A 10,711-nucleotide genomic window follows, 5' to 3' on the forward strand; every position below is an offset into this window, starting at 1 on the left:
GGGACCGAGTTGGCAATTACATGCAATGTCAGTGGTAATACACCTTGCGATTGAATTTTTTTTTGCAGAAGCAGAAAGCATGGCACATTCAGCCTCTATGTGACGAGAAAAACAAACAAACAAAAAAAAAAAACAAGAAAAAAACACTACAGTACAAGCCTGAAAAAAACTGTTCCTCCAAAGAGCCATGGCTTGAAAAATGAACATTAAATGCCATAATGATGGCCCCAAAGTTAAAAGTGAAAGTTGCTCCTACCAGTAAAAACCTATAAAATTGGGAGAAAAATTTTACCAATGTTGGCAAAAAAGAAACAACGGAACATATTCAGAGAGGTAGACATATTGTTTCCATGTCATAACTGTTCACTCATACAGTCTGTTCTTGAGAACCTGCGCCTTCTTTGAAAGGCTGTTCCCTTCGAGCTCCATAACCAGTTTCTGTAATACCTCGAAGGTATACTTCAGTTCCGGTGGGTAGGTCAGGTTCAAAGTGTACATTAATCCAAATAGCATAGCAGCTGCTAGGGCACAGTTATCCAAATCCTGCAAGACTCTCTGGCCTTCAATGACTATACTGATGTCCTCAGGGCTGTCACTGGCATCTCTTGACTTCATGATGTAGATTCCCATGGTTGTTTCCTCAATATATTGTTGGATAACTCCTTCATCTGTGGCCTGGAAAATGCACATTCCCCAAATTAAATTCAACAGAACACTGGTCAAAGAACATTATATCAAATTTTGTATTAATCTGTGTAGCTATTCCAAAAAATGTTAACATTTACTGAGAAGCACATTACGTGAACAAAAATTGTTTTATTACAGCATGTGATTAGATGTATAATCAATGCTAATCCTGTGAGTCTTCAGAACGCTCAAAAAGGTAATGCATTTCTAAAGTAAAATATCATTGCAAAGAAGCAGAATACTGTCAGAGAATGAAGAGGTGTTCAACTATGACCTCAACACATGGTTCTAATGCATGTAAAAGAAAAAAAAAAAAAGTAAAACACCTAAACATAACATCTTCTCTAACCCATATAGACAAGTCTCTGTATCTCTTTCTCCCTTGGTTAAGGTGACGTTCAAACCATTTATTAATATATAACTACATTTTGCCATGGTTTAGAAAGGAAGCTGAATAAAGCAGTATTTTTACAAAGTAATGACTGACACAAAACAAGCTTGTCGATTTAGTCTGTTTTTTGGTTATTATGGTAAGTTTGTCAAAAGCAATAACCGTGGAGATACTAGCATCAGAACTGTGCTAAACTATGATCCAAAACCCAGACGTTAGCAGGATCCAAGTATTTTGTCTAATAAATAAGGTGGCCCCAATAGTTATTAAGTGTGTCCATTAAAAAGTGAAATTGTGGCATGTCAGCATGTAGATAAAACAAGATTTCATAGCTAAATAGTCTGATCATTTTCAGGTATGTCTATTCATTTTAGAATTAAAAAAAAACAAACATACAAACTGGGGGCCGCCAGTGGTATCCCCCAGTCACCAGCAGATACACCTATGGCACAATTTTGAAAATCTTAGATCATTTTCAAAATCCCAGGGGGTCAAGGTCACTGAGATTCGAAATCTTTTTAGTAGCTGCACCTATGGGATGAATTTGACAATCCTAAATTACTTGGTTGTTCAGTTGTCCACGCTGCCCGCCCGTCACTGTGGCAATAAAACCCCATTAGCCTTTTACAGCCGAAGGGTAAGAGATTTTAGATTTTTAAATTTTGGGAGGGTGGGGGGGGGTTAGTTCATGAAACAACCACATTTATTTTCAATAAAACTGACCATCTATAATAACACTTACCACATATTCTGTCACTAAATTGCTCGGGTCTTCGTTGAGGTACACGCAGAGCCCCTTGATAATACATTCACGCACAGGATCAACATCATCCTGGCAAAGGGTGACAAGCAGCATTTTGTTAAAATTATTATTTTCCCCAAACTGTAGACACACATTAAAATTCTTTCTTACCTGCGCCACGGGTTCCAGAATATTCTGCAGTCTTCTTCCTATCTGTCCTCCCCGCGTTTTGAACACCTTCATAAGTTTGTCAGATAGCACATCTGTCTGTGAGAGAAATCTGGACTGCAGTGACATGGTGGTACTGCGCTTAAACTCTGCATTTACCTAAAAAGAGAAGTTGAAACATAAAAATACAGTCACAAACTCAAATCTCACAAGGTCACATTTTAAAAAAAAAGTTATCATTTTTCTCATATTACTAATTTTTAGCTATGCATCCCACTCTACAGTTTGTTTTGTTGTTAAATGGTAAATGGACTGATTCTTATACAGCGCTTTTCTACTCTCCCGGAGTAATAATAATAATAATAATAATAATAATGGATTGCATTTATATAGCGCTTTTCGGGGCCCTCAAAGCGCTGTATACAACATGCCGCATTCATCCAATCACACCCATTCTCACAAGCACTGTCTTCTAAGTTTCTTAGTGCTTCCTAACTACCATTCACACACCGATGAACGCATCAGAGAGCAATTTGGGGTTAGTATCTCTTGTAGCTCAAGGATTCAAAATGACTTCTGACAGTTTCCACAAAGCTGGCAGACAACGTAAATGTTGTCAATGTTCTATTACAAGATATCATTAAAACACAATGATCTTCACAAAAGAATTCACAAATTACATACCTCGCTCACTTCAAAGAGTGCTGGCCATCTTGCCTGGAAGTCGCTGATCATGGGTGTGTCACAAAGTACTTCATGTCTCCTATATGCAAATGTTTTCTCCATTTTCATTCTCACCACCTCCCGGTTGTTTGTCTTCTTCACATCTGAAAGAAGCTCCACTCTCAAAGTCTCAAGGCTATCTTTAGATTCTCCAACCGGATAGGGGGGACAATAGTTTACTTCAGATCGCCGTGGTCTTTTATTGGGAAAAGCAGCACTTGATTTGCCCCCTGGTTTGTGCGTCACAGAGTCCACAACCACCTCAGGGCATCCTAACTTTCTTAAATGAGTGCGGTAACTTGCCAGTTTAATCTTTAAGCTAGCTTTCCATCCAGCATATCCTGTGAGGGAGCTACTCTCAGTGACACAAGGATGTTTTGAGATGAGAGCCTCACCAACTGTGTTTAAGTCTTTATCAGTTACATACATTTTGTATCTGACAATTTCTTGAATGAGGCCTTCAAGAATTTGCGACTTCAGTTCAGGATCTGGAGTAAGCAATGTGTCCTTTTCTTTGTATGCTGCATTGCCTCGCTCAGGTTTTAGCTCTGTATCAAAGGAAAACTCAGGAACACAGAAAACCCTTGGCCACAATGCCCTAGAGGTCGATGAGCAGGATCCCTCCGATTCTGGTGATGAGAGTAGGTCCGTATCGACACATCCACTGGACCGGGAGGTGGAATCATCCAGACCAAAACTGCATGAAGCATCAGCTGAAATGGAATGTGCCTCAGCAGACTGTGTAGTTGAGCCTTCAGCCAGGGAAGTCATTCTGATTGTTCCCCTATCTTATATTTCATCCATTGAAGTAAGGTTCATGAACTCATTCTCAAATAGTGGATCCACAAACTGAAGCCGGAAGTTGCTATTATTGAGGCCACACTGTCTTTGCACTTCTTCAATAAGTTCAATAACGGATCCTGGAAGTCCACAGTGAAAAGTCAGCCTCTGACTGCTGTTGTCTCCCAGAATCACTTTGAGAATTGCCGGGGCCATTGTATATCCTTAACCTGTGAAAAAGATGGAAAAAAAAAAACAACACTCTACTTTAATTTTTTTTTTTTGATATGATCAATTCCAAAAACAGGTCTGAATAATTTAATCTCTAACTTAAAAATTACTAACAGATAATTAAAAGATTGATAAGCTGCCCACAAGAAAATTAATAATTTAAATTCAAAAGAAAAATCAAAAGTAGCCAAGTAAAAATTATGACTGAATATCCAAATATTACAAACTTATTAAACCAAAATATTTTAGAATTCAAAATTTAGAAGTCTCTTTCAAATTAATCAAGCATCACAATCAACCACTAAAATGTATTTTTCTGTTCAGGAGTGCTACTTAATAACTGTAATTTCACTGCAAAAGCTCAAAATCTTAACAAGTATATTTGTCTTTTTTCTAGTCAAAATAATCTCATTATTTTGACAATCTCATACACTTAAAATAAGACACATTCAGCTACAGAGTAACATTTCAGTGAGATATTAGAACTTGTTTTTAGACAGTGCACCTTGAAACTGGATAATTTTCACCTAATACAAGTTAGTTTTGCTTGAAATAAACGAAAAAATCTGCCAATGGTGAACTTTCTCTGCAAGAAGTTGTCATAAGTTATGTTATCAGTTAATTATGTTCACTACCCCAGAAAATAAAATAAACTTACACTTTCTCTGCCACTAATGACTACTGCAGGCCCTTCATACCCGTTTTTTTTTTTTGTAAAACATTTTTACTAAAACCAGTTAACTGAATGGACACAAGTTTGTTGAAAAAAATGTTAATACACATAATACTGCCCTGCAGCTTAAGCTAGCCTCAGTTAATTTAAGGAATAATTCTTATTTTCCACTATGCTGCTCAACAGCAGTATATACGAAAAACTATCTTAGTAAGAATTCACACATCTAACAGATGTTATCCTCATTTCCCCTCCAAAATTTAGTTTTAAGTTGAATTTACCTTGACAAAGTAGAGCTCTGCGCCAAACATACGCCTCCCACGAAAAGATAAAATGGCGGACCTCCACGGTCAATCTTCCCTCGCAGAACACACCCTATAGGGGCGGAGTTTCAACAGAAAACAACTATTTTTGATTATTAGTGTGAATGCTTGAAAAGCATTCACAGTATTGTTCTTCGAATCTTTATTATTAGTGTGAATGCTTGTAAAAGCATTCACAGTATTGTTCTTCTAATCTTTATTATTATTATATATTCCGTACGTTTTTTGGCATCTATCTCCTTCAAAACCGTTCAACTTAGAAAAACCATTCAAACACCGTTAGATTCCTCTTCTTTTGGACATGACTGCTTCTACTTTTATCATTTATAACATTTATATTTTTAAAATTATTAAACTTTTTTCAACAAAAATTTCCCATGTATTTCAATGGGGAGACCCTTCAAATCCTCATTCAACTTACTCATTTTCAAACTGTATCTACTTCCACATACGTTGACATAGAGCCACCATTCAAACTTTAAAACGAAGACAAGACATTCAACTATTCAACTTGTATTTATCTTTTCAATATCTATTATACTTTTTCTTCAGTACCAGTTTAAGTTTCATGATGTTTTTTCACCCGTTTCAGAGTTTATAATGGGTGTGTATGGGACGGAATGTTGCCGCTAGAGTGAGACAGCTCAACTGGCAGAGTGAGAGAAGCAAAATAATTAATCTTAAAATCTTTTTTAAAACTGCTGCTGTGTCCGCGGCGTTTGCTCTACAGGTATGATTTTACCCTCAAAACGTAGCCATCGCTGTCCTCTTTCATCCAATGTGTTTACTATTGTACTAGGTGTTATGGTTCTTTCATAAATGTCACCAATGCGCAGCCTCCTCCTTCCAACTCCTCCATAGACTCCAATGTTAAAATGGCTCAGAAAGTTCGTTTGAAAATCAGAAGAGCATGGTGTCTTTATACTGTCACCACGTCCATATAATAAACTCCACAGGCATGAAAACTGAGAATTCGGTAGACTAGACATTGCTGGTGCTCACGGTGAAAGAATTTTGTCAATACGACGTGTACTTTTCATTTGGGAACGATTTGTTTCGGGCTGACTTTTCTGTTCATTTTAAGCAGCAAAAGTGAGGTGCATGTCTGTGAGCGTGTGTATGGAGCCATTGGGTGCAGTCACTATAGCAACCAGGCTCACACCTGCCTGCCTAACGAGCTCTGTCTCTCACTGTGCCAAGATTCATCTTAAACACTTCTCTTTCAACTGCTGCTGTGTCCACAGTGTTTCCTCTGCAGATATCATTTTACCCTCAAAACATCGCCATCGTTCTTCTGTTCCCAGCACCGTGTCTTTCAAAGCTCAGAGATACAAACTTTTTAAACTGTGTGCATCCATGTGGAGGAATCACATTTTAGTCATTCAGTTATTCAAAGAATATGAACTTTTAATATTCATTCAGATGTTTTCTGACTCTAATTTTTCTTTTCTCATTTCTTATGTTTTTCTAATTTAAAATTAAAACATTTTCAGCTCTTTTCCAACTTCTGTGTGGTTGTCAGCTTTTAGCACTTCAGCACTTTTGTTTTCAGGTGCAAATTTCTGTATTTTTCATCTCATTCAACATTTTTAAGTTAAAATTCAGCAATTAATTCATTTCAGTGCACACATTCAGATTCAAGCATTCACACTGCAGTTTCTTCAGAAAATGCACTTTCTAGTTAGTGTGAATGCTTGTAAAAGCATTCACAGTATTGTTCTTCTAATCTTTATTATTATTATTATATATTCCGTACGTTTTTTGGCATCTATCTCCTTCAAAACTGTTCAACTTAGAAAAACCATTCAAACACCGTTAGATTCCTCTTCTTTTGGACATGACTGCTTCTACTTTTCTCATTTATAACATTTATATTTTTAAAATTATTCAACTTTTTTCAACAAAAATTTCCCATGTATTTCAATGGGGAGACCCTTCAAATCCTCATTCAACTTACTCATTTTCAAACTGTATCTACTTCCACATACGTTGACATAGAGCCACCATTCAAACTTTAAAACGAAGACAAGACATTCAACTATTCAACTTGTATTTATCTTTTCAATATGTATTATACTTTTTCTTCAGTTCCAGTTTAAGTTTCATGATGTTTTTTCACCCGTTTCAGAGTTTATAATGGGTGTGTATGGGACGGAATGTTGCCGCTAGAGTGAGACAGCTCAACTGGTAGAGTGAGAGCAGGGGGGGAATTAATCTTAAAATATTTTCTTAAAACTGCTGCTGTGTCCGCAGCGTTTCGTCTACAGGTATGATTTTACCCTCAAAACGTAGCCATCGCTGTCCTCTTTCATCCAATGTGTTTACTATTGTACTAGGTGTTATGGTTCTTTCATAAATGTCACCAAAGCACAGCCTACTCCCTCCAACTCTTCCATAGACTGTAATGTTAAAATGGCTCAGAAGGTTCGTTTGAAAATCAGAAGAGCATGGTGTCTTTACACTGTCACCACGTCCATATAATAAACTCCACAGGCATGAAAACCGAGAATTAGGTAGACTAGACATTGCTGCCGCTCACGGTGAAAGAATTTTGTCAATACGACTTGTACTTTTCATTTGGGAGCGATTTGTTTCGGCTTGACTTTTCTGTTCATTTTAAGCAGCAAAAGTGAGGTGCATGTCTGTGTCCGTGTGTATGGAGCCATTGGGTGCAGTCACTATAGCAACCAGGCTCACACCTGCCTGCCTAACGAGCTCTGTCTCTCACTGTGCCAAGATTCATCTTAAACACTTCTCTTTTAACTGCTGCTGTGTCCACAGTGTTTGCTCTACAGCCATCATTTTACCCTCAAAACGTCGCCATCGTTGTTCTCTTTCCAGCACCGTGTCTTTCAAAGCTCAGACATTTAAACTTTTTAAACTCTGTGGATCCAAGTGGAGGGATCACATTTTAGTCATTCAGTTAATCAAAGAATATGAACTTTTTATATTTATTCAGATGTTTTCTGACGCTAAATTTACTTTTCTTATTACTTAGGTTTTTCTAATTTACATTTAAAAGACTTTCAGCTATTTTCCAACTTCTTCTTTGTGCACTTCAGCTTTTAGCAGTTTAGCACTTTTGTTTTCAGGTTAAAAATTCAGTTTTTTTTCTCTCATTCAACATTTTTAACTTAAATTCAGCAATTAATTCATTTCAGTGCATACATTCAGATTCAAGCATTCACACTGCAGTTTCTTCAGAAAATGCACTTTCTAGTTATTTTTCCTTTCGTTTTTTGGACTCTATCTCCTTCAAAACCGTTCAACTTAGAAAAACCATTCAAACACCATTAGATTCCTCTTCTTTTGGACATGTGTGCTTGTATTTTTCTCATTTTTAACATTTATATTTTTAAATTTATTCAACTTTTTTCAACAAAAATTTCCCATATATTTCAATGGGGAGATCCTTCAAATTCTCCTTCAACTTACTCCTCTTTCAACTGTATCTACTTCCACATACATTGACATAGAGCCACCATTCAAACTTTAAAACGAAGCCAAGACGTTCAACTATTCAACTTGTATTTATCTTTTCAATATCTATTATACTTTTTCTTCAGTTCCAGTTTAAGTTTCATGCTTTTTTTCAGCCGTTTCAGAGTTTATAATGGGTGTGTATGGGACGGAATGTTGGGGCTAGAGTGAGACAGCTCAACTGCTAGAGTGAGAGGAGGGGGGGAATTAATCTTAAAATCTTTTCTTAAAACTGCTGCTGTGTCCACAATGTTCGCTCTACAGCCATCATTTTACCCTCAAAACGTAGCCATCGCTGTCCTCTTTCATCCAATGTGTTTATTATTGTAGTAGGTGTTATGGTTCTTTCATAAATGTCACCAATGCACAGCCTCGTCCCTCCAACTCTTCCATAGACTCTAATGTTAAAATGGCTCAGAAAGTTTGTCTGAAAATCAGAAGTACAGGCTGTCTTTACACTGTCACCACGTCCATATAATAAATTCCACAGGCATGAAAATTGAGAATTCAGTAGACTAGACATTGCTGCCGCTCACTGTGAAAGAATTTTGTCAATACGACTTGTACTTTTCATTTGGGAGCGATTTGTTTCGGGCTGACTTTTCTGTTCATTTTAAGCAGCAAAAGTGAGGTGCATGTCTGTGTGCGTGTGTATGGAGCCATTGGGTGCAGTCACTATAGCAACCAGGCTCACACCTGCCTGCTTAACGAGCTCTGTCTCTCACTGTGCCAAGATTCATCTTAAACACTTCTATTTCAACTGCTGCTGTGTCCACAGTGTTTGCTCTACAGCCATCATTTTACCCTCAAAACGTCACCATCGTTGTTCTCTTTCCAACACCGCGTCTTTCAAAGCTCAGACATTTAAACTTTTTAAACTGTGTGGATCCAAGTGGAGGGATCACATTTTAGTCATTCAGTGATTTAAAGAATATGAACTTTTAATATTCATTCAGATGTTTTCTGACTCTAAATTGTCTTTTTCTCATTTCTTAGGTTTTTCTAATTTACATTTAAAACATTTTCAGCTATTTTCCAACTTCTTCTTCTGTGTAAACATCAGCTTTTAGCAGTTCAGCACTTTTGTTTTCAGGTTAAATTCTGTTTGTTTGTTTTTTTTATCTCATTCAAACTTTTTAACTTAAAATTCAGCAATTAATTCATTTCAGTGCATACATTCAGATTCAAGCATTCACACTGCAGTTTCTTCAGAAAATGCACTTTCTAGTTTTAATTCGACTTATTTTAAAAGACTGAACATCCTTAAAAACAAGTGAAAAGTGTGAGACTTAATTATGTTTATATCAGAAATATACATGATTCATGTAGAATATATGAAGCGCATATTTGCAAATTTAACAACCTCACCATAGCATGAAGCTTACATTAGCTTGAAGCTAGAGATTGTCATTTTATTTAATTTTATTTTCTGGGCTTACAAACAGGACACGCAACATTTAGATAACTGTTACACTGAATCTTATTGAGCGTTCTAGCTGCTGACTGCAGAAGCTACATCATCCTATCAGCACGTTCACATCAGCCGTGGCTATGTGCTGGTAATGTCACCGCTCACACACTTCAGACAGAGCAGCCATATTAATAATAATAAAAACAGATTTTAAAAATCTAAACTAAATCTACAGAAAAGCAAACATCCCATAAGTATGACCTTACATGAGTGTGAATTTATTTTATTTTGTGGCAGAAGACAGTCGTAGCGCTGCCCTATTAGCTTGTTTAATGGTTAAGTCACTGCAATTTCCAACACTAAGTACAGACACTGATGCAAGTTTGTAATACTCAGTAAATTCTGACTAAAAAATATATATATAAACAATCTTATTTTACATTATATTTGATTATTACTAATTTGTTTATCACATAATTTCGGTTAACACGTGCTAACTGGAGCCATTGGCCTTTCATGTTTTTTGATAAACAGCCCACATACCAGAAAAATAATATTACCTCAGTAAAAGTCCACATATATAAAGGGTCTACACTCTTTCTCACGGGTGTTTTAGCTTTAAATTCTTATTTACCTTCAAGTAAAGAACTCCAGACGGTAGTACAGTCTCCAAAGCGAGAGAAAAAAATGGCGGACGGTGCAGCGGATTTTTCCTCCAGAACTTTTCCAGGGGGCAGAGCTCCGGGAGAAAACATCACTGCTCTGTTTCTTTCCAACATGATTTAGTACTTCACAGCTGTTCTTAAGCTAAACATACTTTTCCCTGGTGAGTGTAATTTGGATGTAGATGTGTTCACAATTCGTAACAACACATAAAAAACAAACTACTCTGTTACATTTAAAATCCCTGCATTCACAATATTTCTTGACCTTAGAATACTGACAGATCGACTATAAAGTCTCTTATTTAAGAAGGATAACCAATAAACAGCTGACAAATAAAAGTCAATCTTGGTGTGAAAAATGTTGTCGAGTACTTAAATACATTTAAAATACTTAAAAGGGAAAAAGTACATTACAGTAAACTACCCTGTCATCTATT

The sequence above is a fragment of the Pelmatolapia mariae genome, linkage group LG10_11, assembly GCF_036321145.2.
Source record: "Pelmatolapia mariae isolate MD_Pm_ZW linkage group LG10_11, Pm_UMD_F_2, whole genome shotgun sequence".
Lineage (NCBI taxonomy): Eukaryota > Metazoa > Chordata > Actinopteri > Cichliformes > Cichlidae > Pelmatolapia > Pelmatolapia mariae.